Consider the following 27,679-nt stretch of genomic DNA (forward strand, 5'->3'; position numbering starts at 1 on the left):
GGCAGTTTTGTGTATGTGAATGTTTGGGTTGTTGATTGGGACTTCCAATTGAAGGCAGTTGTGTTGAGTTGCCTTTGATTGGAAGTCCTATATAGGTGTGTGTGGTTTTTCTTTGGGGTTGTGGGTGGTTGTTTTTGCACTGCGTTGGTGAGCCTGCAAAACTGTTTCGTGTCGTGGGTATCATTTATAGTTTTGTCAAGTGGATGCTTTACTCTTTTTTTTTAATTAAAGATGAGTATTCACATACCTGCTGCGCCTTGGTCCTCTTCTCTCCATGACAACTGTTGTTACAGAACCACCCACCACCAAAGGACCAAGCAGCAGAAGAGGAGGAAGCCACAGGAGAAAAAAAGGGAGGAATGGACATGGGAGGACGTCCTGGACGGCAAGGGAGCCTACACCTGGGAAGAGATCCTGGCCGGAAGGGATCGCCTCCCATGGGAACAGGTGGAGGCACTCAGGAGAGTGGAGGCAGATGGACAGAGGAACCAACGGGAACGTTATGCTGGAACACGGTTGGGTAGGAAACCCGAGAGGCACCCCCAAGAATTTTTTTGGAGGGGGCACACGGGTAGCTTGGCCAGGCCAGGGAAGAGCCGTAAGCCAGCTACCCGTGACTACAGGGAGGTGCGTATGAGGTGGAGGGCGCCATGTTACGCTGAGGTACGCACCATCTCGCCTATACGGACGCACAGCCCAGTCCGCCCGGTACCAGCGCCCCGCAGGTGCCAGGGCAAGGTGAGCATCGAGCCGGAAGGGGTGAAGCCAACCCTGCACTCAAGACCGCCAGTGCGCCCTTTCGGTCCGGTGTTTCCCGCTAGACGCACTAGCATGGAGGTGCGTGTCTCCAGGCTGGCACGTCCAGTACCAGCCCCACGCATCAGGAGTCTAGTGCGTCAGCCCAGCCTCGCCAGTCGTAAGTCGCCAGAGCTGCCCGCCAGTCAACAGTCACCAGAGCTGCCCGCCAGTCAACAGTCGCCAGAGCCGCCCGCCAGTCAACAGTCGCCAGAGCCGCCGGCCAGTCAGGAGTCGCCAGAGCTGCCCGCTAGTCAGGAGCCGCCAGAGCCGCCCGTTAGTCAGGAGACGCCAGAGCCGCCCGCTAGTCAGAAGCCGCCAGAGTGGCCCGACTGCCCGGAACTGCCAGAGTGGCTCGACTGCCCGGTTCTGCCAGAGTGGCCCAACTGTCCGGTTCTGCCAGAGTGGCCAGACTGTCCGGTTCTGCCAGAGTGGCCAGACTGTCCGGTTCTGCCAGAGTGGCCAGACTGTCCGGTTCTGCCAGAGTGGCCAGACTGTCCGGTTCTGCCAGAGTGGCCAGACTGCCCGGTTCTGCCAGGGTGGCCAGACTGCCCGGTTCTGCCAGGGTGGCCAGACTGCCCGGTTCTGCCAGTGGCCAGACTGCCCGGTTCTGCCAGGGTGGCCAGACTGCCCGGTTCTGCCAGGGTGGCCAGACTGCCCGGTTCTGCCAGGGTGGCCAGACTGCCCGGTTCTGCCAGAGGTGCCCGCCTGCCCGGATCTGCCAGGGTGCCCTGCCTGCCCTCCGGCCCAGCCCGAGTGGCCCTCCTGCCCTCCGGCCCAGCCCGAGTGGCCCTCCGGTCCTCCGGCCCAGCCCGAGTGGCCCTCCTGCCCTCCGGCCCAGCCCGAGTGGTCCTCCTGCCCAGCCCGAGTGGCCCTCCTGCCCAGCCCGAGTGGCCCTCCTGCCCTCCGGCCCAGCCCGAGTGGCCCTCCTGCCCTCCGGCCCAGCCCGAGTGGCCCTCCTGCCCTCCGGCCCAGCCCGAGTGGCCCTCCTGCCCTCCGGCCCAGCCCGAGTGGCCCTCCTGCCCTCCGGCCCAGCCCGAGTGACCCTCCTGCCCTCCGGCCCAGCCCGAGTGGCCCTCCTGCCCTCCGGCCCAGCCCGAGTGGCCCTCCGGCCCAGCCCGAGTGACCCTCCTGCCTGCCCTCCGGCCCAGCCCGAGTGGCCCTCCTGCCCTCCGGCCCAGCCCGAGTGGCCCTCCTGCCTTCCGGCCCAGCCCGAGTGGCCCTCCTGCCCTCCGGTCCAGCCCGAGTGGCCCTCCTGCCCTCCGGCCCAGCCCGAGTGGCCCTCCTGCCCTCCGGCCCATCTCGAGTGGCCCTCCGGTCCTCCGGTCCAGCCCGAGTGGCCCTCCTGTCCTCCGGCCCAGCCCGAGTGGCCCTCCTGTCCTCCGGTCCAGCCCGAGTGGTCCGTCTGCCAGGGTCAGCCCAAGTGGCCCGTATGCCCGGCGCAGCTAGCAGCGCCACCGAAGTGGGCTACACCGAAGGTGGAGCAAGGTCCACGTCCTGCACCTGAGCCACCTCCAGGATAGGTGGGTTGGGGAGGGGGGGTGTAGCACAGTGCCGTCGGTGACGGCAGCCACCCTCCCTTCCCTCCCTTATTGTTTAGGGGTTATTGTTTAGGGGTTATTGTTTAGGGGTTTTTTGTTGGTGTTTTCTGTTGGTAGGTGCATTCCGGGGTCTGCACCTTGAGGGGGGGGTACTGTCACGTCCTGACCAGCAGATGGAGCTATTGTATTAGTTTTGGGGTCAGGACGTGGCAGTTTTGTGTATGTGAATGTTTGGGTTGTTGATTGGGACTTCCAATTGAAGGCAGGTGTGTTGAGTTGCCTTTGATTGGAAGTCCTATATAGGTGTGTGTGTTTTTCTTTGGGGTTGTGGGTGGTTGTTTTTGTACTGCATTGGTGAGCCTGCAAAACTGTTTCGTGTCGTGGGTATCATTTATTGTTTTGTCAAGTGGATGCTTTACTCTTTTTTTGAAATTAAAGATGAGTATTCACATACCTGCTGCGCCTTGGTCCTCTTCTCTCCATGACAACTGTTGTTACACAAAGGGAGAAGCTAAGCTTTCGTAAATACAGTATGTTATGCATTCTAAATTACCGCCCATTTGGAAAAGGAAAATGCAATAAATATTTACTCTGAGCTGCGCTTCGGTAGGTTGGTCGTAGATGCTGGCTGTGTTGGACAACAGATATCTTCCTGTCCTCGGAAGAATGTCTCTGGTGGTAAATTGGATATGTTGTAGTATCTTCATTGTGTGTTAGTCTGGATACGTCGTCCGTCCTTTCCTAGCCCACGTTTACAGCTGCTGTTGCTAACTCAACGGCTAGGAGGTCTCACTTCTTTAGTGAATAAGAGTTCAAAGTTCATACCATTCACAACCAAAGCTCACGCTGAGGTTGGCTTAGTTCTGTAGTTGACTTGTTAGTCCTTTTTAACGTATGGACCGTCGTCCTATTGTCCTCGGAACAGAAGGTTACATTTTTGTCAAGGGCTTATATAGTGGAGGGAGAGAAGGGTGTGTTTCATAGGTTATAACCCATGTCTCTTCACAGGGGCGGGCCACTGATTGAGCAGGGCTCTAACCTTATGAAAACCCAATTCTCTCATTTGGAAGCTAAAATTACATTCCATCTTTTCACAAATAGTTGTCATATTTAAACATTTAAATTGCACAACAATTCCATGTGAATCTGATAACTAGAATGCGTAGACTTTCCCAGATACAGTTTATGTCATCCTGTCATCAGTCATAATGTCTCAGATGACAACCGAACTGACATCATATTCATTAAGTACCAACGCATATTTTCAACTGGTTCTATTCCCGAAACATGGTTCCTTTCCCCCCACTTGTTTGATGTTCCCAGACTCTCTATGTTTAACAAAGGCTATTCAAGAGTCCTTCAGTAGAGTCAGAGAGAGAGGGAAGGGAGAAAGGTATTTATGGGGGGGGTCATAAACCTTACCCATAGGCCAATGTCATGATAACCCATTGCCCTTAATGGTTGTAAGGTCTGGGGTCCGCTCACCAACCAAAAATTCACAAAATTGGACAAACACCGAATTGAGAATCTGCATGCAGAATTCTGCAAAGATATTCTCATTGTACAACGTAAAACACCAAATAATGCATGCAGAGCAGAATTAGGCCGATACCCACTAATTATCAAAATCCAGAAAAGAGCCGTTAATTTCTACAACCACCTAAAAGGAAGTGATTCCCAAACCTTCCATAACAAAGCCATCACCTACAGATAATTAACCTGGAGAAGAGCCCCCTGAGCAAGCTGGTCCTTGGGCTCTGTTCATAAACACAAACAGACCCCACAGAGCCACAGGACAGCAACACAATTAGACCTAACCAAATCACTGGCTTCCTGTTAAGGCAAGGGCTGATTTCAAGGTTTTACTGCTAACCTACAAAGCATTACATGGGCTTGCTCCTACCTATCTTTCCGATTTGGTCCTGCCGTACATACCTACACGTACGCTACGGTCACAAGACGCAGGCCTCCTAATTGTCCCTAGAATTTCTAAGCAAACGGCTGGAGGTAGGGCTTTCTCCTATAGAGCTCCATTTTTATGGAATGGTCTGCCTACCCATGTGAGAGACGCAGACTCAGTCTCAACCTTTAAGTCTTTACTGAAGACTTATCTCTTCAGTAGGTCCTATGATTAAGTATAGTCTGGCCCAGGAGTGTGAAGGTGAACGGAAAGGCTGGAGCAACGAACCGCCCTTGCTGTCTCTGCCTTGTCGGTTCCCCTCTTCCCACTGGGATTCTCTGCCTCTAACCCTTTTACAGGGGCTGAGTCACTGACTTACAGGTGTTCTTCCATGCCGTCCATGGGAGGGGTGCGTCACTTGAGTAGGTTGAGCCACTGACGTGGTCTTCCTGTCTGGGTTGGCGCCCCCCCCTTGGGTTGTGCCGTGGCGGACATCTTTGTGGGCTATACTCGGCCTTGTCTTCGGACGGTAAGTTGGTGGTTGTAGATATCCCTCTAGTGGTGTGGGGGCTGTGCTTTGGCAGAGTGGGTGGGGTTATATCCTGCCTGTTTGGCCCTGTCCGGGGGTATCATCGGATGGGGCCACAGTGTCTTCTGATCCCTCCTGTCTCAGCCTCCAGTATTTATGCTGCAGTAGTTTATGTGTCGGGGGGCTAGGGTCAGTCTGTTACATCTGGAGTATTCTCTTGTCTTATCCAGTGTCCTGTGTGAATGTAAATATGCTCTCTCTAATTCTCTCTTTCTTTCTTTCTTTCTCTCGGAGGACCTGAGCCCTAGGACTACCTGGCATGATGACTCCTTGCTGTCCCCAGTCCACCTGGCCATGCTGCTGCTCCAGTTTCAATTGTTCTGCCTGCGGCTACGGAACCCTGACCTGTTCACCGGACGTGCTTGTTGCACCCTCGACAATTACTATGATTATTATTATTTGACCATGCTGGTCATTTACGAACATTTTAACATCTTGACCATGTTCTGTTATAATATCCACCCGGCACAGCCAGAAGAGGACTGGCCACCCCTCATAGCCTGGTTCCTCTCTAGGTTTCTTCCTAGGTTTTTGGCCTTTCTCAGGAGTTTTTCCTAGGGAGTTTTTCCCAGCCACCGTGCTTCTTTCACATGCATTGCTTGCTGTTTGGGGTTTTAGGCTGGGTTTCTGTACAGCACTTTGAGATTTCAGCTGATGTACGAAGGGCTATATAAATAAATTTGATTTGATTTGATTTGATGAGAAAACAGAAAGATAATTACAAGACACATTAAAAAGAATTTACAAAAACTACTAAGAAAAAAAAGCTACTGAGAAAGGCCGCCGAAGGCAGACCTGGCTCTCAAGAGAAGATAAGCTATGTGCACGCTGCCCACAAAATGAGGTGGAAACTGAGCTGCACTTCCTAACCTCCTGCCAAATATATGACGATATTAGAGACACATATTTCCCTCAGATTACACAGACCTGCAAGATTTGTGACCTGTTGCCACAAGAAAAGGGCAATCAGTGAAGAACAAATACCATTGTAAATACAGCCTATATTTATGTGCATTTATTATAATTTTGTACTTTAACTATTTGCATGTCATTACAACCCTGTGTATAGACATAATGACATCTGAAATGTCTTTATTCTATTGGAACTTTTGTGAGTAATGTTTGCTGTTCATTTTTTTGGTTTATTTCACTTTTGTTTATTATCAATTTCACTTTCTTTGGCAATGTTAACGTATGTTTCCCATGCCAATCAAGCCCCTTAAACAGACATAGAGAGGGAGAGACAGACAGACAGACAGACAGACAGACAGACAGACAGACAGACAGACAGACAGACAGACAGACAGACAGACAGACAGACAGACAGACAGACAGACAGACAGACATAGAGACAAAGAGAGAGATAGATAGATAGAGACAAAGAGAGACAGGCATGTTTAATGCTCTTTTTTTACTGTTTATTTCACTTTTGTTTATTATCAATTTCACTTGCTTTGGCAATATAAACATGTTTCGCATTGCCAAACAAGCTCCTTAGATTGGAATAGAGAGAGAGACAGAGAGAGAGACAGAGAGACAGACAGAGAGAGAGACAGACAGACAGACAGACAGACCCTTGAATTTAATTGAATTGAGAGACAGACAGAGAGACAGGGAGAGAGACAGTGAGAGACACAGAGACAGAGAGAGAAAGAGACAGAGAGAGACAGAGAGAGAGATAGACAGACAGACAGACAGACAGACACAGACAGACCCTTGAATTGAATTGAATTGAGAGACAGACAGACAGACCCTTGAATTTAATTGAATTGAGAGAGACAGAGAGACAGACAGACAGACCCTTGAATTTAATTTAATTGAGAGACAGACAGAGAGACAGACAGACAGACCCTTGAATTTAATTGAATTGAGAGAAAGACAGAGAGACAGACAGACAGACCCTTGAATTGAATTGAGAGACAGACAGAGAGAGAGAGTAGTGCTCCCCATGTGGCTGCCTGTTTCTCCCATTAGTACCCAGACTCTGCTGTAGATAGTGCAGTAGGGGTCTGTCTGAGGAGGTCTGCTTCTCATTACAGCATAGAGTGGCTTTAGAGAGGAGTCTAATGGCTGACTCGAGTCTTAACCCTGTCACTCCAAACCTGCCCTGCCACCACCAAGCCCCACACTGAGCCTCCCAGTCACACTCACACTATACCATTAAATATGAAACAGCCCGTCGCTGTCTAATGTCAGCCCCTTAGTGCCTGGCACTCTATTCATCAGAGCTGGAATGGAGGCTAATGCAGGCTGATGTCGAGACATTCATTAGAGCCGGAATTACCGTGTGAGTGTGCTTTGGGCTGTATCGATCTTAATCCATGGTAGAAAGGCCCAACAGTGCCTCTTCAACCTCAGGAGGCTGAAGAAATGTGTCTTGTCACCTAAAACACTCAAACGTTTACAGATGCACAATCGAGACCATCCTGTCAGGCTGTATCACCGCCTGGTACGGGAACTGCTTCGCCCACAACCGTAAAGCTATCCAGAGGGTGGTGAGGTCTGCACAACACATCACCGGGGGCAAACTACCTGCCCTCCAGGACACTTACACCACCCAATGTCACAGGAAGGCCAAAAAGATCATCAAGGACAACAACCACCCGAGCCACTGCATGTTCACTCGGCTATCATCCAGAAAGTGAGGTCAGTACAGGTGCATCAAAGCTGGGACCGAGAGACTGAAAAACAGCTTATTTCTCAAGGCCATCAGACTGTTAAACAGCCATCACTAACATTGAGTGGCTGCTGCCAACATACTGACTCAAATCTCTAGCCACTTTAATAATAAAAAATTGGATGTAATAAATGTATCACTAGTCACTTTAAACAATGCCACTTTATATAACGTTTACATACCCTACATTACTCATCTGATATGTATATACTGTACTCTAAACCATCTACTGCATCTTGCCTATGCCGTTCGGCTGCCGCTCATCCATATATTTATATGTACATATTCTTATTCATTCCTTTAGACGTGTGCAAAAGGTAGTTGTTGTGAAATTGTTAGATTACTTGTTAGATATTACTGCATGGTCGGAACTAGAAGCACAAGCATTTCGCTACACTCGCAGTTACATCTGCTAACCATGTGTATGTGACCAATACAATTTGATTTGATTTTATTTGAATCATGGATCATTTAACCTAAAGCATACTGTAATGACCAGAAGGTGTGTGCGACGTTCCACTGTTTCCAGTCAAAATGGCTTCCTTTACGCTCCTCCTCCAGAGAGAGGATATTTTCACAGTGGAAGGAGAAGTTGAGGAAAAAGCAGGTGAAAGACGTGGAGTCCAGTAAGTGAAGGAAGGTGCTGGTGTTTGTTGTAGTATTTTCTCCCTGAGGATTATTTTCCCTCTATTAAAAATGTTACAAATAGAACACTGTATTAATACCGACAGGCACAGCGTATTTGTTGACATCTCTCTGACTGTTCTCTGGGGCTGAGACACACACACGCTCTAAATGAGCGACAGAAGGAATATAAGTCCATAAAAACGTCTTCCTTAGAGCAGACGCCAGTAAATCGGGCTGGCTACGGTGTGGCTAGTGCTGGCGTGAGTCTTGTGTCTGAATTCACCACAATAGAGTGTGGTTCAGAGATGGGATATACTGTAGCTACAGCGTGTTATTAACCTACAGTTCAGTGATTCACTTCCACATTTTATCAGAGTCATACAGTATTTTTTTTATATATATTTTTTTACCTTTATTTAACTAGGTAGGCTAGTTGAAAACAAGTTCTCATTTGCAACTGCGGCCTGGCCAAGATAAAGCGTAGCAATTCGACACATACAACAGCACAGAGTTACACATGGACTAAACAAAACATACAGTCAATAATACAGTAGAACAAAAGAAAACAAAAAGTCTATATACAGTGAGTGCAAATGAGGTAAGTTAAGGCAATAAATGGGCCATGGTGGCGAAATAATTACAATATAGCAATTAAACACTGGAATGGTAGATGTGCAGAAGATGAATGGGCAAGTAGAGATACTGGGGTGCAAAGGAGCAGGATAAATAAATAAATACAGTATGGGGATGAGGTAGGTAGATAGATGGGCTATGCACAGGTGCAGTGATCTGTGAGCTGCTCTGACAGCTGGTGCTTAAAGCTAGTGAGGGAGATATGAGTCTCCAGCTTCAGAGATTTTTGCAGTTTGTTCCAGTCATTGGCATCAGAGAACTGGAAGGAAAGGCGGCCAAAGTAGGAATTGGCTTTGGGGGTGACCAGTGAGATATACCTGCTGGAGCGCATGCTACGAGTGGGTGCTGCTATGGTGACCAGTGAGCTGAGATAAGGCGGGGCTTTACCTAGCAGAGACTTGTAGATGACCTGTAGCCAGTGTGTTTGGCGACGAGTATGAAGCAAGGACCAACCAACGAGAGCGTACAGGTCGCAATGGTGGGTAATGTATGGGGCTTTGGTGACAAAACGGATGGCACTGTGATAGACTGCATCCACTTTGTTGAGTAGAGTGTTGGAGACTATTTAATAGATGACATCACCGAAGTCGAAGATCGGTAGGATGGTCAGTTTTACGAGGGTGTGTTTGGCAGCATTTTTGAAGGATGCTTTCTTGCGATATAGGAAGCCGATTCTATATTTAATTTCGGATTGGAGATGCTTAATGTGAGTCTGGAAGGAGAGTTTACAGTCTAACTAGACACCCAGGTATTTGTAGTTGTCCACGTATTCTAAGTCAGAGCCGTCCAGAGTAGTGATGCTGGACGGGTGAGCAGGTGCGGGCAGTGATCGTTTGAATAGCATGCATTTAGTTTTACTTGCGTTTAAGAGCAGTTGGAGGCCACGGAAGGAGAGTTGTATGGCATTGAAGCTCGTCTGGAGGTTAGTTAACACAGTGTCCAAAGAGGGACCAGAAGTATACAGAATGGTGTCGTCTGCGTAGAGGTAGATCAGAGAATCACCAGCAGCAAGAGCAACATCATTGATGTATACAGAGAAGAGAGTCGGCCCAAGAATGGAACCCTGAAGCGCACCCATAGAGACTGCCAGAGGTCCAGACAACAGGCCCTCCGATTTGACACACTGAAGTAGTTGGTGAACCAGGCGAGGCAATCATTTGAGAAACCAAGGCTGAGTCTGCCAATAAGAATGTGGTGATTGACAGAGTCGAAAGCCTTGGCCAGGTCGATGAATACGGCTGCACAGTAATGTCTCTTATCGATGGTGTTTATGACGTCATTTAGGACCTTGAGCGTGGCTGAGGTGCACCCATGACCAGCTCTGAAACCAGATTGCATAGCGGAGAAGGTACGGTGGGATTCGAAATGGTCGGTAATCTGTTTGTTAACTTGGCTTTTGAAGACCTTAGAAAGACAGGGTAGGATAGATATAGGTCTGTAGTAGTTTGTGTCTAGAGTGTCACCCCCTTTGAAGAGGGGGATGGCCACGGCAGCTTTCCAATCTTTGGTAATCTCAGACGATACGAAAGAGAGGTTGAACAGGCTAGTAATAGGGGTTGCAACAATTTTGGCAGATACCTTTAGAAAGAGAGGGTCCAGATTGTCTATCCTGGCTGATTTGTATGGGTCCAGATTTTGCGGAGAAATGGTGGGGGCTTTGGCGGGTTGCTGTGGAGGGTGCCGGGCAGTTGACCGTATGTTTGTCTCTGTATATTAGGTTTAGCTCTCCACCTGCTGAGCTCTGACCCAAAAGGCAGTGTGTTAGAATTGCTCTAATGAGCAAAGACCAATGGCGGACGCCTAAAAGTACTAAAGTCTAAGGGGGGTTTCTCTTTTTATGCACTTTTCTCTATGATTATTCTGACCTTGAATTTAAGCATGAGAATAGCATGCTATTCATTTGAGGTGGAGCAGGAGGGCAGCTAGACATTGGTGGTTGATTACACACTTTTCCTGTCTGTCAATCTCAATCCAGCTGCTGTAAATGCAGCTCACTCCCCCCTAACATACTGTACACATTGTACACATGCGCACGCACGCACGCACACACGACCCCTGCATTTCTTTCACAGGTGGTAATTGGTTGTTTTTTAATGTGTCCTCTGACAGAGTGAAAGGTTAATACATGGGTCATATAAATCTCCCTCAGTCTTCACCTCTCCACCTCTCACTCTCTCTTTCTCTCCGTCTATCTCTCACTTTCTAAAATGTAAAAAAATGTAAAAACTTTCTCTCCTTCACTTTTTCTCAGTCCTCTCCTGCCCAACTCTCCCCATCTTTCTTCCACTCCATTGCTCTCTCGCCATCTCTGCTTCAATCTGTATTTTTCATCTCTCTCTTTCTCCTGGTAGCCTCCTGTGGCAGTTCATCATTTTTAATGACTGACCTGTTGTTAACCCTTTTTCATGTCTGGCTCAAACAGAGGGACTAATTTACTGCCCCGTCAAAACACCAGTGGCCAGCGGAAAACAGATCAATCACAGCACACTTATATGGTTCATCGCTGCATTATCTAATAAACATACATTCAAACCTCTCCCCTGATAAATAGTTACTGCTCTTAAAAGTGTCATATCCATTTAATACATTGATTTGGCTCATTGTAAGGGGTCTACTATGTCAGAGTCACTGTAGGTTCTACTGTGTGCTTAATTTGAGTTACTATTGGTTCCTTTTGGACATTTTCAACCAGTGCCTTTAAAAACTTCTGTTGGTTTGTGTGTGTTTCACAACTGTTGCTCCTGCTTCAAATACAGTGCCAGAAAGGTTTTTCGGAATGGATATTTGTATTTTGGCTCCTTGAGAGATCCAGATCTGATCTTCCAGACAGCCGGGCTCTGGGACTGGCAAGAGAGTACCCACTTCCTAGCATTGTGGGGAAAATAGCTTTCCTACCAGTCAGAATGTGGGAGAAGAGAACCATGGAGGATAATAGCAGAGCAGGATGGGTACAAGACTGGAGATCTCCCTCAAGACATACCTCAGCCAAACACTTAAACTATTTCTGACAATCATGGCTACTTCCGAGCCTGTACATACTTAAGTATAACTACTTTTGATGTGGCGAATGTTAGATGGCAGAAACCTCTTATACGTTCAGGGAAAGCTCCTGGTCCTACCTCATAAACACACTGTCTTGCTCACATAAACACTACAAAAAGCATCAGCTCCCCATAATCTGTGTGGTTTTGCTTTCTATGTTCTGGAACAGCCTTCCCAGTTGACCCCAAGCGTTCTGACCATGTTCCCGGTGTGCCTCTGCTGTGTGGTGAACCACGGAGGGGCGTGTGGCAAGCGTTGAGTTCAGACGAAATGAGGATGCTCACACTGGCTCCAAACACCACATGGCAGTCATAGATCAAAGAGGCCTCTTAAGCCTTGTTCACAATACAGGACTTAACGCTCAAATCAGTTTTGGTTTTTCAAATCTGTTTTGGAAACTGACTGTCCAAACCACAAGTTACAAGTAACCAAATCGGAATTGTGTGTGTTCAGACAGCAGTCATTTGCTGACATGGCTATGATAGTTGTCATAGTAATGACTGGTGTGTGCACAGTGGTGTAGGCTGATTGGTGGTGGTGGTGCTTGTGCTTCCTATCACTCAGAAGTTATGTAGAAAGCTAAGGCAGGGTCTGTCCTGGGCCAAGACCAAGTTTGGGAAACCCTGAGATAAGGTGACAACAATGCCTGCCATGGAAATTTTGCAGTTGCTTCGAATGTTCAAAATAGTGTAGGAACACTTTTAAAGCCTCAAAGGAAAACATGATCTAACTTTCAAAACAAGTCATTTTTGGCTAGGCACAGCAGTCAACTAGTTAGGTAGCCATTTAGCTTTCTAACACATTCACTAATTTGTTTGTAAAAACTATTAAGATAGTTAGCTACCACATCTTCTTGTCAAACTATCAGAGTAGCTAGCAAGCTACAAGATATGCCAAATAAGTCTAAAAACCACTTGAGGGCAAATAAATAAGATTTTACCGTTCAGACTAGTCGCATGGTCAGGAATCATATTTGTATCTGATTTGTGACTTGAAATACCCAACTCCATGTTGTCACAGTTGTCGTCGGTGAAGGAGGACCAAAACGCAGCAGGTACGTGTAGGCTCATCTTGACGTTTATTTATTTTCAAAATGAACATACAAAAATAACAAAACGAAAACGAAATACGATCGACAAAAACAGTCTGGCTAGGCATAAGGCTAAGCACAGAACAATCACCCACAAATAACAAACACAAACACACCCTAATATATGGGACTCTCAATCAAAGGCAGATAGACAATACCTGCCTTCAACTGAGAGTCCCAACCCCAATTAACCAAACATAGAAACAGACATACTAGACTAAACATAGAATACCTGAAAACCAAACAGTGCCCAAAACCCCGGAATACTTAAACCAAATGCCCCTTCAACAAAACACACCACCCCGAACCACATAAAACGAATACCCTCTGCCACGTCCTGACCAAACTACAATACTAATTAACCCTTATACTGGCCAGGACGTGACACATGTGCTTTTTGGCTGTTCAGACTGTAGGAAAAATAACAGATTAGAATATGAAAAACCCCAAAAATGACTTGAACAAGGCTTTTCACAACAAGCAGCCGCCGATACCTTGCCTGGCTGATGCGCGAGCTGCGTCTCACTGGTCTGGAAACTCCAGCTTGTAAAAGGGGGAAGTTAACTCAAATTTGGAGCAAATTTTCTATTGGTTCTCATATGCATGCTATTTGCATGCTTCCTCGTCAATTTGCTACGCTGCACTAGAGCCAAGATGAAGTTAGGCTAGCTGGCTAACTAAAACTGTAGGGAAAACAACTCAGTGATAGAGAGATGACACTGCCACATAGTAACGACCAACTTAGGGATTTAATTAAAATAGGAGTAACTTGAAGCATTTCCAGCCTTTGTGTGAGGGGAGGATGTACTGTATAATAGCGGTCTTGCCAATGGGCTTTGGGTAAAAGCCTAATTTACCAGCTAGCTAGTTCTAGTCTTCAAGAAGCAATGAAAACATCCTCTACATGCTAAATTCCGTGGTGGATGGAGGAACAAATCCGCGAGGCAACAGCCCTGGGTCTCAGAGCGGTGGTTGTGGAGGAAGACAAGAATGCTATATAGGAAAGTAAATGCAAACTTGTCTTTGGAAGTCCGGAGAGCCGGTTGGGGAAGACAGGGAGAGGTGTGTTGTCTTCAGTCCAATACAGCTCCAAAATCGTCTGAATTGTTAAGGATGAAGTTCATATGGCCTACATCATTGGTGGCTCCTCAGAGGAGGAAAGGGAGGACCATCCTCAGTGAATTTCATAAAACGTTTAATTGTAAAATATATACAAGTAAAAATGTTTGATAAAACTATAATCACATCACCAAATAATTGATTTAAACACACTATTTTGCGAAGAAGGTCTACAGTAGCCTTAACAGCATTCTGTAGGGTAGCACCATTGTGTAGCCGGAGTACAGCAAGCTTCCGTCCTCCTCTGGGTACATTGACTTCAATACAAAACGTAGTAGGCTCATGGTTCTCATCCCCCTTCCATAGACTTACACAGTAATTATGACAGCTTCTATCTCAAGGCCATCAGACTTAAATAGCCATCACTAGCACGTTAGAGGCTGCTGCCCTATATACATAGACTTGAAATCACTGGCCACTTTAATAATTTGAACCCTTGTCACTTTAATAATGTTTACATATTTTGCATTACTCATCTCATATGTATATACTGTATTCTATCCTACTGTATCTTATTATATGTCGCTCTGACATTGCTCGTCCAAAAATATTATATTCTTAAATCCATTCATTTACTTTAGATTGTGTGTATTGTTAGATATTACTTGTTAGAAATTACTTCACTGTTGGAGCTAGAACCACAAGCATTTCGCTACACCCGCAATAACATCTGCTAAACACGTGTATGTGACAAATAACATTTGATTTGATTAGATTTGAACTTCCAGAGTACATCCTCCAGCCCAGCAGAGCTCTTGCAGCAGAGCTCTTGCAGCAGAGCTCTTGCAGCAGAGCTCTTGCAGCAGAGCTCTTGCAGCAGAGCTCTTGCAGCAGAGCTCTTGCAGCAGAGCTCTTGCAGCAGAGCTCTTGCAGCAGAGCTCTTGCATCATGACATGTCCAGCCAATCAAAGGACCAGAGAATTAATCTAGTACTGAAAGCGTAAACTACAGCTAGCTAGCACTGCAGTGTATAAAATAGGGTGAGTAGTTGACTCGAAGAAAAAGACAATAGTTGAACAGTTTAACAAATTAATTTATTCCAAAATGAAGGAGAAGCAAGAGAGATTGTCATTTCTTTTCAGTTTGACTTACTTAGCTAGCAAATGCAGCTAGCTAGTTTAGCCTACTGAAACACCCTGCTCAAACAAAGGGATGCTTTGTTAGCTAGCTTGCTATGACTATCCAACACAACACTTGAACTCTTCCAAGTCAAGGTAAGCTTTTGGTTTTACTAATTTATTGCAAACGGGGCCCACCGGTGTAACTGCTTACTGACTGTACACTAACGTTACTGCACGATTTTAGCAGGTTTACTAACGCGTTAGTTCTATTAGCTATGCTGAATATTATGTTACTTTAACTAATATGGTGACAAAATATGTAGGCTGTGTGTAGCGGTTATGACAAGGTTTGGAAAGGTTTTTTCACCTGGTCACATTCAGCTGATGTGTTGTGCATTGAAGTCCACAAGCAAAGGGGAGAGAAGGAATACAACGTGGCTGTTATGAGAGTGAACTCTGTTTATGCGTGATCAGGGGTGTGTTCATTCCACCGACTCTGTTGGAAAACTTTCTTAAATGGAAGCAAATTGAACCAAACGGGGATAAACATACCTGAATTTGTCCAACAGAAACTCTTTTTGCAGCTGTTGGACTAATGATTACACCCTATGTCAGCTAGATGCAGGCAAGAGTGTGCAAGGCGGTATTGAATGTCACTCTCTATCACCTCAAATTTGTCTCCCGACCAGTGTGCACCTACTTTGTAAACTTTCATTCATAGGCTAGGTTGTTGTAACCTCATGATGGGTATAGGGAAAATTTGAGTTTCACGTAGTAGCCTAAACCTATCGATATTACAATGGAATATGAATGAGAGTCATCCAATATGCTGTAATAGAAATAAGGCCATGCTCATGGAGAGATTAAAAAAATAACACCAGCCATACTGCTCGTTCTGTGTGTGATTTCCTGCAAGACAATCCCATTGAGCACGTCTGGGACCTGTTGGATCGGAGGGTGAGGGCTAGGGTCATTCCTGCAGAAATGTCCGCCCTCACCCTCCGATCCAACAGGTCCCAGACGTGCTCAATGGGATTGAGATCCGGGCTCTTCGCTGGCCATGGCAGAACACTGACATTCCTGTCTTGCAGGAAATCACGCACAGAACGAGCAGTATGGCTGGTGGCATTGTCATGCTGGAGGGTCATGTCAGGATGAGCCTGCAGGAAGGGTACCACATGAGGAAGTAGGATGTCTTCCTTGTAATGCATAGCGTTGAGATTGCCAGCAATGACAACAAGCTCCGTCCAATGATGCTGTGACACACTGCCCACCTCCAAATCGATCCCGCTCCAGAGTACAGGCCTCGGTGTAACGCTCATTTCTTTGACGATTCACACCGAATCCGACCATCACCCCTGGTGAGACAAAACCACGACTCGTCAGTGAAGAGGACTTTTTGCCAGTCCTGTCTGGTCCGGCGACGGTGAGTTTGTGCCCATAGGCGACGTTGCTGCTGATGATGTCTGGTGAGGACCTGCCTTACAACAGGCCTACAAGCCCTCAGTCCAGCCTCTCTCAGCCTTTTCCGGACAGTCTGAGCACTGATGGAGGGATTGTGCATTCCTGGTGTAACTCGGGCAGTTGTTGTTGCCATCCTGTACCTGTCTCGCAGGTGTGCTGTTCGGATGTACCGATCCTGTGCAGGTGTTGTTAAACGTGGTTTACCACTGCGAGGATGATCAGCAGTCCATCCTGTCTCCCTGCAGCGCTGTCTTAGGCGTCTCACAGTATGGACATTGCAATTTATTGCCCTGACCACATCTGCAGTCCTCATGCCTCCTTGCAGCATGCCTAAGGCACATTCACGCAGATGAGCAGGGACCCTGGGCATCTTTCTTTTGGTGTTTTTCAGAGTCAGTAGAAAGGCCTCTTTAGTGTCCTAAGTTTTCATAACTGTGACCTTAATTGCCTACCGTCTGTAAGCTGTTAGTGTCTTAACGACCGTTCCACAGGTGCATGTTCATGAATTGTTCATTGAACAAGCATGGTTAACAGTGTTTAAACCATTTACTATGAAGATCTGTGAAGTCATTTGGATTTTTACGAATTATCTTTTAAAGACAGGGTCCTGAAAAGGGGACGTTTCTTTTTTTGCTGAGTTTACTATCGAAGAGTGTGTGCAAGATCCGAAATACATAGTCATTCATAGCAAGCTGAAGGAGTTGTTCAATGTCTGCCATGAGCCAGGATGTCAAGCAGGTGTCATAAATCAAAATAAATGGTTTTACCATCACAATGGAGACAGTGTGTTGTGGGCCACAGGAGGAAGTCCCAGACCAGAGTGGGAAAGTTGTTTGCAGGGAATCTGTTGGTGCCATTAGAGGTCTTCCTTACTGGCAGCTCCCACTCCATATTTGTAGAATCATGTCACCTCCTCAGCCTGGGGTCCATGTCACTGCGACAGTTTACAAAACAACAGCGCATCTACATTGTGCCAGAGGTTAACCACATGTGGACCCAGCACACGGAGGCCATTGTCTACAATTGGTGACAGTCCACTGATCGTATCTGGAGACGCACATGTGAAAACCCAGGCCATTGTGCTTCCATTGGCTCTAACACCATCCTGGACACTGCTGAAGAACATCTACTGGTTGGAGAGGGAGGGATTAGAGAGAGGCCTGCAACACATTGAAGTAAGCTATATCCTAACCTATATTTTGTAGCTAGCCTAAGGGTTGTATTTGGTGGATGTATGAAGAGGATGTAGGAACCTTCAGGATAATAAAAAAACCATTATTACTAACAGGCCCATGGGTACAGTATTAAAACCCTGGCCACTGACAGGCATCCAAGTGTGAGGGTGCACTTGAGGGACTCACATGCTGACACCTGGCCATTGGGAAGCCAGAGGTACTGTCATATATTTTATAGTAAAATCAGAACCTTGATTTGTGTAACATATCTGGCTCTAGGACCATCCCAGTGGACTCTCCTGAGTGCCCAGAGAGAGAGAGTAGCAGTCACTTTGGGGGAGTGGGCTGGTGTTCCAAAAATGGAGGTGCAGGCCATTAAACAATGAATTCAAAGATACACATATCCATAAAGGGAGTGCATTTCTTTTACCTGTTTCAACGGGTGTGCTACCTTGTCCCTGACCTGCTGTCTCGACCTATGAATGCTCAGCTATGAAAAGCCAACTGAGATTTGTTCCTGAGGTGTTGAACCCTCTATAACCACTGTGGTTATTATTTTGACACAAAAAGGGCTTTGTAAAATACATTTGATTGTTTGCTGTGCTGCATATTCACTGAGTGATGTGACATTGTTGTAGTATCTAATATTTTGGTGTGTATTTAATCTGCAACTCCTCAAAGTGGCTATCAGTAGTAGATAGTGTCCTCACTGTTCTGCTTTTGGTAAAAAGTTGCAGGGATGGAGCTGAAGAAATGTAGCCACTCAAATTCAAGGAGCTATAGATGCAAGGACTGGCAATCCATGATATCAAATTGATCGTTTTAACCATGATTTGAGGCAGTATTGTGTTTTACAAACAGTAAATATATATATTTGGGGTTCTGATCAGGTACGACAGTTGAACTAAGCTCATGAGGCATTTATAAGTTTGATTCAAGAATCAATGGTTATTTATCATTAATTTATAAGTGAAAAAAAAAATGGATGTTGCAGCTGCTGATTGTCTCTAAGGTATGCTACTATTGACCTTGTGCTTGAGGCAAAGACATGCAATCACAAGCCTTTCATGTGAATCCTTTCATTTCATTGGAACTTGTAAAAACACCTTAACCCTGTAACTTACTATGCATTTTTGTAATCCTGTTTCAACTACCATGTAGCCAGGTCGCTTTGAATAAGTGCGCCTGCTAAATGGCATATATTAAAAGTGAATTATGATTCTGCCAACTAGTAGTTACCATTCCAATAGATGGAAGCCAAAGCTAGTTGAAGTCACTACTCTAGCAACAGGGACACGGGGTTAGTACGCGTTGAAAGAAGTTTACAAAGCAAGTTGCTGGTTATGCTTGAACCTGTTACAAGCTAACTCATATTTTTACATAAGGCGCAGGCATATGTCTTAAATTACAGCAGGTTAGATTTACTAAATTAACTGGTTTTATGCAAACTCAAACCCTACGTAAATGCCACTTGCTTCTGGGTATGCTGCCTTAAGAGACGACAATCGCAGGGATGACACGCCGCACACCTCGTCCAATTCTCCCTTGTGCCCGTAGGGTGAACTGGCAATAAGACGCCAGCCTGTATGCTATGCAAACAAAATACTAAGAAAAGTTAGTCTGACACCAAAACTAAAGCAATGTATTCATAATGAGCACATCTCATTATTGGTTAGAATGAGATTACATAAATCATGATGCTGTCTGAGATTTGAACTCTGGTCCTCTTATCAAAAGGGGAATGCGGTACCGTCGCACTTGTGATAAACATTAGTTACCATTTTATGTAGAGCACCTACCCACTGTTAGCTTTCAACAATTTATAGTCAACATATGTCCTCAATTATTTAACTGGCATAACAGCTGCTGACAGGTCAAGTAACCTCTTTTGCCAGGAAGTCCTTCATAAAGATTAGTGACATATCTAATACATCTCCATCCAGACAGCTAACTGACTGGATGTAATACAGCCACCAGGATTTTGTCCTGTGTTGCCACAATCTCTACAACACACACGTGTACTCCCTAGCCTTTATCTGGTAGCAACCTCACTCATACCAGATTATCACCGCTACGCCGACTCTCTAGCTGAGGCGTTTCAGGCTGCATAACTCTGAGCTGGGGCAACGATAGGCTCCACATCAACGGCTTTAGTAGGTTTATTGGCTCCCTAACGTCATTTCATCCTGTTATAAACTTATTCTCAGACTGAGCTACTCTTATTAAATTGTGCCGTTTTTCGGAGTTCCAAAAATGTCTGCCAGTGATGCAACACTGCCAATATGGCGATTTAGTTAACTGGCGTTCTAAATCCTAGTGTTGATGTCCCCTTTAATGCCACAATTGTTAAAGTGAAAACCCGTTAGGTTTAAGGACACCAATTTGTGATTTAGAGCGTAAATAGCATGTACAGAGAAGAGCAGGACATTCCTCCAGTGTCCTTCACGCACTAACTTTGAGCTGGCTGTTGGGTGGGAGGGGCTTGCCCAAGTGGATTGCAACAGACCGCCAAACTCATTGGCTGTGAGCTTCTGCTGGACATCCTCTGAGCTGGAAGCCCCACCCACCATCAAAGCTGTCTGAGGGGGTGAAGGTACACCAGAAGCCCTTGCATCCGTGTACATCATGCCTCCAGCATGCTTTCTAGAGTCTGAGAGGATGTGGGGTGGAGCCCAGAAGTTCTGAGGAGCCAGAACCTGGAAACCACAGTAGTGCAGGATGCTGTTCTACAGGGAGGTAATTAAGTTATTCAATAATGTTCAAGTAGATAAAACATAAACTGATATAGCCAACTGAAGTAATTCGCCAATTAGCAATGGCCAACCTGGAAGTCAAATACTTATAATAAAAGCAGACAGCCAGTCAGGTTAACAGATGAACGCAGAAGCTCGTTGCAGTATAGCAGGCTACATGCTGGTAGTGTCAGCTAAGCCTAACATACCTGCAGTGGCCACAGGGTGACATTCATGCCTCCATTGATACCATTGGCACTGAACATAGACCCTGGGATCCAGTGGTGAAGGACAACATGGTTTTTCCTGTAGGGAAACGAGGTGAGACATTGAGGGACCACAGAATGGGAACCATGAAGGAGCATGGCAAAACCAACCATTTGAGGTTTATTCAAGGCCCATTGCTGTACATGTCTCCTGTGTCATATTGTATAAAAGCTGATGAAAGTGTGATCAGAGTCATTTCCTGTTCATTGCTGGTTGACAATTCCATCTACACACGGCCTTCTAAATCAGCAGGCTTTGCATGGGTGGAGTAGCTTCTTGACAGTGACATCACATCAGGCGGTAAACTAGTTAGACTAATAAGATCCTCCAACACTGTCCGAGCAAAATTCTTCCTTGAGAAAGTTGCTAAAAAGCATTTGGTTTCTTTACCATTTTTTGTTGTTGTTGTTTTTAAATGAAACACTAGTGAGTTAATTGTTAACCTGTTGGGGATAGGGGGCAGTATTTGCACGGCCAGATAAAAAACGTACCCGATTTAATCTGGTTACTACTCCTGCCCAGTAACTAGAATATGCATATAATTATTGGCTTTGGATAGAAAACACCCTAAAGTTTCTAAAACTGTTTGAATGGTGTCTGTGAGTATAACAGAACTCATATGGCAGGCAAAAACCTGAGAAGATTCCTTACAGGAAGTGGCCTGTCTGACCATTCCTTGAGCTTCTTGACTCTGTTTATTGAAGACTGAGGATCTTTGCTGTAACGTGACACTTCCTACGGCTCCCATAGGCTCTCAGAACCCGGGAAAAGCTGAATGATGTAATTCCAGCCCCAGGCTGAAACACATTAGCGCTTTTGGCAAGTGCTCTATCAGAGGACAATTGGCTGAGGCGCGTGCACGAGGCGACCCCATGTTTTTATTTTCTATCGTTGTTGAACCTAAACACAGATTCCCGGTCGGAATATTATCGCTTTTTTACGAGAAAAATGGCATAAAAATTGATTTTAAACAGCGGTTGACATGCTTTGAAGTACGGTAATGGAATATTTCTTATTTACCCTTTCGGATAGTGTCTTGAACGCACAAACAAAACGCCGCTATTTGGATATAACAATGGATTATTTGGGACCAAACCAACATTTGTTATTGAAGTAGAAGTCCTGGGAGTGCATTCTGACGAAGAACAGCAAAGGTAATAACATTTTTCTTATAGTAAATCTGACTTTGGTGAGTGCTAAACTTGCTGGGTGTCTAAATAGCTAGCCCTGTGATGCCGGGCTATCTACTTAGAATATTGCAAAATGTGCTTTCACCGAAAAGCTATTTTAAAATCGGACATGGCGAGTGCATATAGGAGTTCTGTATCTATAATTCTTAAAATAATTGTTATGTTTTTTGTGAACGTTTATCATGAGTAATTTAGTAAATTCACCGGAAGTGTTCGGTGGGAATGCTAGTCACATGCTAGTCACCTGCTAATGTAAAAAGCTGGTTTTTGATATAAATATGAACTTGATTGAACAGACATGCATGTATTGTATAACATAATGTCCTAAGATTGTCATCTGATGAAGATCATCAAAGGTTAGTGCTGCATTTAGCTGTGGTTTGGGTTTATGTGACATTATATGCTAGCTTGAAAAATGGATGTCTGATTATTTCTGGCTGGGTACTCTGCTGACATAATCTAATGTTTTGCTTTCGTTGTAAAGCCTTTTTGAAATCGGACAGTGTGGTTAGATTAAAAACCTCTTACATCTACACGTTCCGCTAGCGGAACGTCTGCTCCAATATCCAACGATGGGCGGGGCGCGAAATACAAACTCCTCTAAAATCCGAAAACGTCCACTTTTCAAACATATGACTATTTTACAGCTATTTAAAGACAAGACTCTCCTTTATCTAACCACACTGTCCAATTTCAAAAAGGCTTTACAGCGAAAGCAAAACATTAGATTATGTCAGCAGAGTACCCAGCCAGAAATAATCAGACACCCATTTTTCAAGCTAGCATATCATGTCACATAAACCCAAACCACAGCTAAATGCAGCACTAACCTTTTATGATCTTCATCAGATGACACACCTAGGACATTATGTTATACAATACATGCATGTCTGTTCAATCAAGTTCATATTTATATCAAAAACCAGCTTTTTACATTAGCATGTGACGTTCAGAACTAGCATTCCCACCGAACACTTCCGGTGATTTTACTAAATTACTCACGATAAACGTTCACAAAAAGCATAACAATTATTTTAAGAATTATAGATACAGAACTCCTCTATGCACTCGATATGTCCGATTTTAAAATAGCTTTTCGGATGAAGCACATTTTGCAATAATCTAAGTACATAGCCCAGCCATCACGGGCTAGCTATTTAGACACCCAACCAGTTTAGCCTTCACCAAAATCACATTTCCTATAAGAAAAATGTTCTTACCTTGCTTGTTCTTCGTCAGAATGCAGTCCCAGGACTTCTACTTCAATAACAAATGTAGGTTTGGTCCCAAATAATCCATCGTTATGTTCCATCAAGACGTTTTGTTCGTGCGTTCTAGACACTATCCCAACGCTAAATCTCGGCCACGAGCATGACGCAGAATGTGACAAAAAAATTCTAAATATTCCATTACCGTACTTCGAAGCATGTCAACCTCTGTTTAAAACCAATTTTTATGCAATTTATCTCGTAGAAAAGCGATAATATTCCGACCGGGAATCTGCCTGTCTGTATACTGAGGGAAAAACCGAAAGCCGGGGGCGGGGAGGGTCGCGAGCGTAAGGCTTAGTCCACTGAGTGACCACTTAGCTTTTGCTCTCCTTTGTTTCAGCCAGGGCTTTGAATTACGTCATTCCTGTTTTTCCCGGGCTCTGAGACTCCATTGGAGACGTGGGAAGTGTCACGTAACAGCAGAGATCCTTAGTTTTTGGAAGAGATGTCAAAGAAAGAAAATAAAAGGTCTGACAGGGTACTTCCTGAACAGAAGCATCTCAGGTTTTTGCCTGCCATAGGAGTTCTGTTATACTCACAGACACCATTCAAACAGTTTCAGAAACTGTGGAGTGTTTTCTCTCCAAAGCTAATAATTATATGCATATTCTAGTTTCTGGGCAGGACTAATAATCAGATTAAATCGGGTACGTTTTTTATCCAGCCGTGAAAATACTGTCCCCTAGCCATAAGAGGTTAACGAGAGTCTTGTCTTTAAAATGGTGTAAAATAGTCATATGTTTGAGAAATTGAAGTAATAGCAAGGTATTTGAATAACGCGCCACGGGATTCAACTGGCTGTTGAGTAGGTGGGACGCAAGCGCAAGCGTCCCACCTAGCCCAGAGAGGTTAACAGGCACTCAAGCTTACACAGATCATTCACTACCGCAATTAAGCAACACATGGTTCAGTCCATTACCAGTGATGTCTTCAGCAGTAGCAGAGGCTTTAAACTTCATGGCATAGAGGTCAGACACCTCCACCTTACAGCCCTGAGTAGTCAGAACTGTCTCAGCCATGTCTTTGGCTGCAGCGTTAAACGACCCAGTACTCTGGTGGGCGTACACGATCAGAACCTTCTTATCAGCCGCAACAGAAGATCAAAAAAATCTGATGAAAATGGCACACACAAAAACATTTAGGACCGTTACACATTACTAACCCATTTTGTATAGTGTTGCCTTAAGGATAAAGGTGGCTTGGAGAGGAAAGTGACTGTGACTGAAAAATGGCTGAGACTGCTGCTTTTGTAATGCTCTTTGGACCAAACATACCGTCTCACACAGCTGAGAGCCTATATCCCTGGGTTTGCCTGTGTACGTGCAGGTGTGTGTGTGTGTGTGTGTGTGTGTGTGTGTGTGTGTGTGTGCATGCATCTGTATGTGAGCTTACAGTACTTGCATGCTGGCATCAGCGCGAGATGGCGCCAACAGAGAGGGCTGCCTCGCTTCTAGTCCTCAGCCTTCGGAGGCTCGCACACCACCCACCGCTTCCGAGTATATTTCTCGCTCACGTCCAGTCTCTAGATAACAAGGTAGATGAAATTAGGGCAAGGGTTGCTTTCCAGAGGGACTTCAGGGATTGTAACATACTCTGTTTCACGGAAACATGGCTCTCTCGGGATATGCTGTCAGAGTCGGTACAGCCACCTGGATTCTTTGTGCTTTGCGCCGACAGGAATAAACCTCTCTCCGGGAAGAAGAAGGCGGAGGTGTATGTTTCATGATTAATGTCTCATGGTGTAATTGTAACAACATACAGGAACTCAAGTCCTTTTGTTCACCTGACCGAGAATTCCTCACAATCAAATGCCGACCGTATTATCTCCTAAGGGAATTCTCCTCGGTTATTGTCGCAGCCGTGTATATCGCCCCTGAAGCCGATACCACGACAGCCCTCAAGGAACTTCACTGCACTTTATGCAAACTTGAAACCATATATCCTGAGGCTGCATTTATTGTAGCTGGGGATTTTAACAAAGCAAATTTGAGAACAAGGCAACCTAAATTCAATCAGCATATTGACTGTAGCACCCGTGCTGGTAAAACACTGGATCACTGCTACTCTAACTTTCGCGATGCATACAAGGCCCTCCCCCGCCCTCCTTTCGGCAAATCTAACCACAACTCGATTGTGCTCCTCCCTTCTTATAGACAGAAACTCAAACAGGATGTACCCGTGCTAAGGGCTATTCAACGCTGGTCTGACCAATCGGAATCCACGTTTTCAAGATTGTTTTGATCACGCGGACTGGGACATTTAACCATGGAAAGGTGACTGGGAATATGGCCGAATACAAACAGTGTAGTTATTCCCTCCGCAAGTCAATCAAACAAGCGAAATGTCAGTATAGAGACAAAGTGGAGTCGCAATTCAACGGCTCAGACACGAGACGTATGTGGCAGGGTCTGCAGACAATCACGGACTACAAAAGGAAAGCCAGCCACGTCACGGACACTGACGTCTTGCTTCCAGACAAACTAAACACCTTCTTTGCCTGCTTTGAGGACAATACAGTGCCACCGATGTGGACCGCTACCAAGGACTGTGGGCTCTCCTTCTCTGTGGCTGACGTGAGTAAGACATTTAAACGTGTTAACCCTCGCAAGGCTGCCGGCCCAGACAGCATCCCTAGCCGCATCCTTAGAGCATGCGCAGACCAGCTGGCTGGTGTTTTTACGGACATATTCCATTTCTCCCTATCACAGTCTGCTTTCCCCACATGCTTCAATATGGCCACCATTGTTCCTGTACCTAAGAAGGCTAAGGTAACTGAACTAAATGACTATCGCCCTGTAGCATTCACTTATGTCATCCTGAAGAGCTTTGAGAGACTAGTCAAGGATCATATCACCTCCACCTTACCTGTCACCCTAGAGCCACTTCAATTTGCTTACCGCCCCCAATAGGTCCACAGACGATGCAATCTCCTTCCCATCTGGACAAGAGGAATACCTATGTAAGAATGCTGTTAACTGACTATAGCTCAGCATTCAACACCATAATACCCTCCAAGCTCATCATTAAGCTTGAGGCCCGGGTCTCAACCCCGCCCTGTGCATTTGTGTCCTGGAATTCCTCACGGGCCGCCCGCAGGTTGTGAAGGATGGAAACATCTCCACTTCGCAGATCCTCAACACTGGGGCCCCACAAGGGTGCGTGCTCAGCCCCTTTCTGTACTCCCTGTTCACCCATGACTGCGTGGCCATGCACGCCTCCAACTCAATCATCAAGTTTGCAGACGACACAACAGTAGTGGGCTTGATTACCAACAACGATGAGACAGCCTACAGGGAGGAGGTGAGGGCCATCAGAGTGTGGTGTCAAGAAAACAACCTCTCACTCAACGTCAACAAAACAAAGGAGATGATCGTGGACTTAAGGAAACAGCAGAGGGAGCACCCCCCTATCCACATCAACGGGACAGCAGTGGAGAAGGTGGACATTTTTAAGTTCCTCTGTGTACACATCATGGACAAACTGAAATGGTCCACCCACACAGAGACTGTGGTGAAGAAGGTGCAACAGTGCCTCTTCAACCTCAGGAGGCTGAAGAAATTTGGCTTGTCACCTAAAACCCTCACAAACTTTTACAGATGCACAATTGAGAGCATCCTGTCGGGCTGTATCACCGCCTGGTATGGCAACTGCACCGCCCACAACCGCATACCTGTCCAGAGGGTGGTGCGGTCTGCACAACGCATCACCGGGGGTAAACTACCTGCCATCCAGGACACCTACAGCCCACGATGTCACAGGAAGGCCAAAAAGATCATCAAGGACATTAACCACCCGAGCCACTGCCTGTTCACCCCTCTACCATACAGAAGGTGAGGTCAGTACAGGTGCATCAAAGCTGTACAGGTGCATCACTAACACAGAGAGGCTGCTGCCTACATACAGACTTGAAATCGTTGGCCACTTTAATAAATGGATCACTTGTCACTTTAACCTCTTATAGTAATGCCACTTTAATAATGTTTACATATCTTGCGTCACTCATGTCAAATGTATATACTGTATTTTATACCATCTATTGCATCTTGCCTATACCGCTCTGTCATTGCGCATCCATATATGTATATATTCTTATTCCATTCCTTTACTTAGATGTGTGTATTAGGTCGTTTTGGGATTGTTAGATTACACGTTAGATATTGCTGCACTGTCGGAACTAGAAGCACAAGCATTTCGCTACACTCGCAATAACATCTGCTAACCATGTGTTTTTGACCAATAACATTTGATTTGATTTTCATGTAATTACTGTGCATTCACTCACTGCTGCAAGTATTTAATCTAATCTAGGTAAATTGGTCCACAAGTGTATTTGTTTCATTTTGTCTTACTCTTGTATTTTTGCAGATGGTGCGCCTGGTCTGCGAATTTCTCAGATGGCATTTTTGTGTCTCTGTTGGTGTTTAAACATGGAGCACTCTCACGCCCTGACCAGAGCTCTGGTCTAGGACATAGCTGGTAGCTAGCGCTACTTCAGAGCTAACTAGC

General features: G+C 45.7%; 1 pseudogene; it reads right to left on the minus strand.

Annotated features, from left to right (window-relative positions):
- The window catches only part of LOC115160534 (NAD(P)H dehydrogenase [quinone] 1-like), a 48,486-nt pseudogene extending 24,294 nt beyond the window's left edge, over positions 1 to 24,192 (minus strand).
- Between the last annotated feature and the right edge of the window lie 3,487 nt (positions 24,193 to 27,679).

Source organism: Salmo trutta, chromosome 24 (genome assembly GCF_901001165.1).
Source record: "Salmo trutta chromosome 24, fSalTru1.1, whole genome shotgun sequence".
In the NCBI taxonomy this organism is placed as follows: Eukaryota; Metazoa; Chordata; class Actinopteri; order Salmoniformes; family Salmonidae; genus Salmo; species Salmo trutta.